This window comes from Coregonus lavaretus (genome assembly GCF_964263955.1).
Source record: "Coregonus lavaretus genome assembly, chromosome: 35".
Taxonomy (NCBI): Eukaryota; Metazoa; Chordata; class Actinopteri; order Salmoniformes; family Salmonidae; genus Coregonus; species Coregonus lavaretus.
Genome location: NC_140022.1, coordinates 11,406,010 through 11,412,946, shown reverse-complemented (window position 1 = coordinate 11,412,946; position 6,937 = coordinate 11,406,010).

The following is a 6,937-nucleotide window of genomic DNA, read 5'->3' as shown; positions in this document are numbered from 1 at the left end:
AAATCTCAGTTGGCTTTTCATAGCCGATCATTAAGAGTTGAAAACAGCAGGTCTGGGACAGGTAGGGGTTCCATAACCGCAGGCAGAACAGTTTAAACTGGAATAGCAGCAAGGCCAGGCGGACTGGGGACAGCAAGGAGTCACCACGGCCGGTAGTCCCGACGTATGGTCCTAGGGCTCAGGTCTCTCAGTTGGCTTTTCATAGCCGATCATTAAGAGTTGAAAACAGCAGGTCTGGGACAGGTAGGGGTTTCGTAGCCGCAGGCAGAACAGTTGAAACTGGAATAGCAGCAAGGCCAGGCGGACTGGGGACAGCAAGGTGTCATCATGCCCGGTAGTCCTGACGTATGGTCCTAGGGCTCAGGTTCTCAGAGAGAAAGAGAGAACGAGAGAATTAGAGAGAGCATACTTAAATTCACACAGGACACTGGATAAGACAGGAGAAGTACTCCAGGTATAACCAACTAACCCCAGCCCCCCGACACATAAACTACTGCAGCATAAATACTGGAGGCTGAGACAGGAGCGGTCCGGAGACACTGTGGCCCCATCCGAAGAAACCCCCGGACAGGGCCAAACAGGAAGGATATAACCCCACCCACTCCGCCAAAGCACAGCCCCCGCACCACTAGAGGGATATCCCCAACCACCAACTTACAATCCTGAGACAAGGCCGAGTATAGCCCACAGAGGTCTCCACCACAGCACAAACCAAGGGGGGGGCGCCAACCCAGACAGGAAGATCACGTCAGTAACTCAACCCACTCAAGTGACGCACCCCTCCCAGGGACGGCATGAAAGAGCACCAGCAAGCCAGTGACTCAGCCCCTGCAACAGGGTTAGAGGCAGAGAACCCCAGTGGAGAGGGGAACCGGCCTGGCAGAGACAGCAAGGGCTGTTCGTTGCTCCAGCCTTTCCGTTCACCTTCACACTCCTGGGCCAGACTACACTCAATCATATGACCTACTGAAGAGATAAGTCTTCAGTAAAGACTTAAAGGTTGAGACCGAGTCTGCGTCTCTCACATGGGTAGGCAGACTGTTCCATAAAAATGGAGATCTATAGGAGAAAGCCCTGCCTCCCGCTGTTTGCTTAGAAATTCTAGGGACAATTAGGAGGCCTGCGTCTTGTGACCGTAGCGTACGTATTGGTATGTACGGCAGGACCAACTCGGAAAGATAGGTAGGAGCAAGCCCATGTAACGCTTTATAGGTTAACAGTAAAACCTTGAAATCAGCCCTTGCCTTAACAGGAAGCCAGTGTAGGGAAGCTAGCACTGGAGTAATATGATCAAATTTCTTGGTTCTAGTCAGGATTCTAGCAGCCGTATTTAGCACTAACTGAAGTTTATTTAGTGCTTTATCCGGGTAGCCGGAAAATAGAGCATTGCAGTAGTCTAACCTAGAAGTAACAAATGCATGGATTAATTTTTCTGCATCATTTTTGGACAGAAAATTTCTGATTTTTGCAATGTTACGTAGATGGAAAAAAGCTGTCCTTGAAACAGTCTTGATATGTTCGTCAAAAGAGAGATCAGGGTCAAGAGTAACGCCTAGGTCCTTCACAGTTTTATTTGAGACGACTTTACAACCATCAAGATGAATTGTCAGATTTAACAGAAGATCTCTTTGTTTCTTGGGACCTAGAACAAGCATCTCTGTTTTGTCCGAGTTTAAAAGTAAAAAGTTTTCAGCCATCCACTTCCTTATGTCTGAAACACAGGCTTCTAGCGAGGGCAATTTTGGGGTTTCACCATGCTTCATTGAAATGTACAGCTGTGTGTCATCCGCATAGCAGTGAAAGTTAACATTATGTTTTCGAATAACATCCCCAAGAGGTAAAATATATAGTGAAAACAATAGTGGTCCTAAAACGGAACCTTGAGGAACACCGAAATGTACAGTTGATTTGTCGGAGGACAGACCATTCACAGAAACAAACTGATATCTTTCCGACAGGTAGGATCTAAACCAGGCCAGAACTTGTCCGTGTAGACCAATTTGGGTTTCCAGTCTCTCCAAAAGAATGTGGTGATCGATGGTGTCAAAGGCAGCACTAAGGTCTAGTAGCACGAGGACAGATGCAGAGCCTCGGTCTGATGCCATTAAAAGGTCATTTACCACCTTCACAAGTGCAGTCTCAGTGCTATGATGGGGTCTAAAACCAGACTGAAGCATTTCGTATACATTGTTTGTCTTCAGAAAGGCAGTGAGTTGCTGCGCAACAGCTTTTTCTAAAATTTTTGAGAGGAATGGAAGATTCGATATAGGCCGATAGTTTTTTATATTTTCCGGGTCAAGGTTTGGCTTTTTCAAGAGAGGCTTTATCACTGCCACTTTTAGTGAGTTTGGTACACATCCGGTGGATAGAGAGCTGTTTATTATGTTCAACATAGGAGGGCCAAGCACAGGAAGCAGCTCCTTCAGCAGTTTAGTAGGAATAGGATCCAGTATGCAGCTTGAAGGTTTAGAGGCCATGATTATTTTCATCATTGTGTCAAGAGATATAGTACTAAAACACTTAAGTGTCTCTCCCGATCCCAGGCCCTCGCAGAGCTGTGCAGATCCAGGACAGCTAAGCCCTGGAGGAATACGCAGATTCAAAGAGGAGTCCGTAATTTGCTTTCTAATGGTCATGATCTTTTCCTCAAAGAAGTTCATGAATTTATCACTGCTGAAGTGAAAGCCATCCTCTCTTGGGGAATGTTGCTTTTTAGTTAGCTTTGCAACAGTATCAAAAAAAAAATTTGGATTGTTCTTATTTTCCTCGATTAAGTTGGAAAAGTAGGATGATCGAGCAGCAGTGAGGGCTCTTCGGTACTGCACGGTACTGTCTTTCCAAGCTAGTCGGAAGACTTCCAGTTTGGTGTGGCGCCATTTCCGTTCCAATTTCCTGGAAGCTTGCTTCAAAGCTCGGGTATTTTCTGTATACCAGGGAGCTAGTTTCTTATGACAAATGTTTTTCGTTTTTTGGGGTGCAACTGCATCTAGGGTATTGCGCAAGGTTAAATTGAGTTCCTCAGTTAAGTGGTTAACTGATTTTTGTCCTCTGACGTCCTTGGGTAGGCAGAAGGAGTCTGGAAGGGCATCAATGAATTTTTGTGTTGTCTGAGAATTTATAGCACGACTTTTGATGCTCCTTGGTTGGGGTCTGAGCAGATTATTTGTTGCGATTGCAAACGTAATAAAATGGTGGTCCGATAGTCCAGGATTTTGTGGAAAAACATTAAGATCTACAACATTTATTCCATGGGACAAAACTAGGTCCAGAGTATGACTGTGGCAGTGAGTAGGTCCAGAGACATGTTGGACAAAACCCACTGAGTCGATAATGGCTCCGAAAGACTTTTGGAGTGGGTCTGTGGACTTCTCCATGTGAATATTAAAATCACCAAAAATTAGAATATGATCTGCTATGACTACAAGGTCTGATAGGAATTCAGGAAACTCAGAGAGGAACGCTGTATATGGCCCAGGAGGCCTGTAAACAGTAGCTATAAAAAGTGATTGAGTAGGCTGCATAGATTTCATGACTAGAAGCTCAAAAGATGAAAACGCCATTTTTTTTTTGTAAATTGAAATTTGCTATCGTAAATGTTAGCAACACCTCCGCCTTTGCGGGATGCACGGGGAATATGGTCACTAGTGTAACCAGGAGGTGAGGCCTCATTTAACACAGCAAATTCATCAGGCTTAAGCCATGTTTCAGTCAGGCCAATCACATCAAGATTATGATCAGTGATTAGTTCATTGACTATGACTGCCTTTGAAGTGAGGGATCTAACATTAAGTAACCCTATTTTGAGATGTGAGGTATCACGATCTCTTTCAATAATGGCAGGAATGGAGGAGGTCTTTATCCTAATAAGATTGCTAGGGTGAACACCGCCATGTTTAGTTTTGCCCAACCTAGGTCGAGGCACAGACACAGTCTCAATGGGTATGGCTGAGCTGACTACACTGACTGTGCTATTGGCAGACTCCACTAAGCTGGCATCCACAGCTGCTGACTCGTTGAAGTAGAAATCATCATCCACATCGAGGTTAGTGATCACTGTTCTGATGTCCAGAAGCTGTTTTCGGTCATAGGAAATGATAGGGGAAATATGATGTACAAAAAAACACACAAAATAGCAGAATTGGTCAGGGGACGGTAAGTTGTCAGCTATCCACTGCAGCGTCATCTTGTAGATGCCCCAACCCAATACCTTACAGTACCTATTATCTTCATAATCATTATCATCACAGTCACAGAACACGTACACCACTGTACTGTAAGTCTGGAAAAACAGAAAACAGAAAAAGACAATGTGCAAGATGAGAAGAAGAGGAAGAGGAAGAGGAGGATGTGTTTGTGATGAAAGGAAGATGAAGAAATGTCTGTTGATGACAACGTGTCTATCACACTCACACACACGGACACACACACACAAACACACAAACACACGGACACATAGACACACAGACACACACACACAAACACACAAACATTGCAGACGGACAGTGAGTGAGCAGTGTGTTCTGTTCTCGCTGCATGATCAGGTGATGATTGAGTGCAGTCAGCAGATCTCTTTCTTTCTCTCTCTCTCTCTCTCTCCAACACCATCTTACAGCCTTCTATGATGTCATTTCAGATGACTTACAGGAAGCAGAACTCAATGCTCATAATTATATATCAATACCAACATATGTTTCCCATCACCGCTGTCATCCATGTGTGAAATGGGTGTCTGACTGTTGGGGGTCTCATTATACTGTGGAGGTATGTAGTGTAGCATAATGGATGATAGCTACACTGGTCACACTGACTAACATGGTTATTCTGATAGCTACACCTTTCTCTCTCTCCCTGGTCACACTGACTAACACGGTTATTCTGAAGATAATCTTGGGGCGAGGCACTTGAGATGTCGTAGGATTTTGCATACACCACAGACATTGGTTTTTGGTTGTATTTGAAAATGATTGTATATGATGCTAGGTGAGAATGGAATCCTTCCTTCCATTTGGACTGTGGTAGGTCAATATGGTTTGATTACTTATTCACTGAGCACTGCTCCGGACTGACTTGAATGAGTATCTTGTTGTTTTCCTGCTTTTGGGTCTATTTCATGTCTTTGTCATTAGATAAAGGCCAATACCAGGCAACTGCGAAGACTTGAGCCGTCATGAATACTTGGCTTACTTCCTGGTTAATTTCCTATTATGTCCAAATAAGGGCAAAGGTCAATGGGGGTGACAACCATTAGAGTGTTTAGCTCCGCTGGTGAGAGCCGGTCAATGGAGGGGACAGGGAAGCTAAACCCCACTTAGACAACAGCAGGATGCTCCGTTTAAATGACTGCATCTGCATTTAAGCTTCTGTTCACATACATATGGGTGCATACAGACACACACACACTGACTTGCGCGCGTGCACACACACACACGCTGTCAAAGAGAGAAATAATACGTGAATACCAAGTTTATACAGGGCCATGTCATTCTTCAAGGTAATTGTAACAGGCACCCAAAATAATCGAATTTGGAGCTTAAGGATGCATTTTAGTCCACATAAGGAACAGCTAGAGAACACTATAGGGAGCCCTGTCTTGTTGCTCCAAAGTCCATGACGTGGCTTAATAGTCTCACAGAATTCATAAGACGCCCCTGAAGGCTCCCATAATCTCTGCTTTTTTCCTTCTTAATAGGAGATAATACAAGTGTTGCGCCCGATGAATCAATATGCAACAGCGGCTTCAGTTTGATAATTAATTCCGACGTTGGAAATAGATTTGTGTGCAGGTCTCATAGTCTGATGCTGGAGCTGGAGCTCCCTCTCTCTCTCTCTCTCTCTCTCTCTCTCTCTCTCTCTCTCTCTCTCTCTCTCTCTCTCTCTCTCTCTCTCTCTCTCTCTCTCTCTCTCTCTCTCTCTCTCTCTCTCTCTCTCTCTCTCTCTCTCTCTCTCTCTCTCTCTCTCTCTCTCTCTCTCTCTCTCTCTCTCTCTCTCTCTCTCTCTCTCTCTCTCTCTCCTCCTCCTCCCCGTGCCTCTCCACCCGCCAAGCCCTCGTTCCACGGTTCCAGACCCGTATCCACATCCCATTGAACTAATCTCATTTTTTCAATAGCGTTAATGCTTTAACTAAAGCCTGTTATCTCATTATGGGGCCACGATGGGATTTGATGGAATCCTGACATCTGTATTCATTTGCCTCGAAATTAGTCTTGACACAAATTTAATGAAAAAACACTTGGAACAGTCAAGATTAGAAGTCAAGCCAAGTAGCTATCACAGAAGAGGGAAATGTCATTTATTTTTTGGTTTTGGTTCCATTTTTGGGAGGGTGGATTAATAATATTATTTGGCAATGTTTTTTATTTTGTCTTGTTTTTTGGTTTTTGAGTTACTTCAATATTTTTTCATGTAAAAAAGAGAAGACCTGCCGAGTGCCGACCTATGACCGATGACCTATGACCTACGCCAATGATCATGTACCCTGTGCCATTCTGTTTTTATTGTATCACAATTCTCGATCCGACATGGACCCCAACCAATACTGAGATGAGAAGAGCGTTCCATCTCTGTATCGACAGCCACCTAAATTACCACCACCTCCTCCCCCCTCACTCCTCCCTCGCTCTTCTCTTCCCCCTAGTAGAGGTTGTATCAGTAGCACCACTGATAATTCCCTCAGTTTGAAAAAAGAGATGAAAGCGTTCATGGATGAAAGATATATTTTTCTCCCACCCTCTCTCTCTCTCTCTCTCTCTCTCTCACCCGTTCTCTCTTCCAGTACACTGTGTTGATCATTTTCTTTGGAAGAGGAGGAGGAGAGGGAGGAAGAGGGGAAAAAATGAGAAATGGGAATGAGTGAGAGAGAGAGAGAAAAAAGGATCAGGCTTATGCCCCTTTTGGTCTCCAAGGAGGAGGTGAGGGTGAAGGAGGTGGCGGTGTTGAA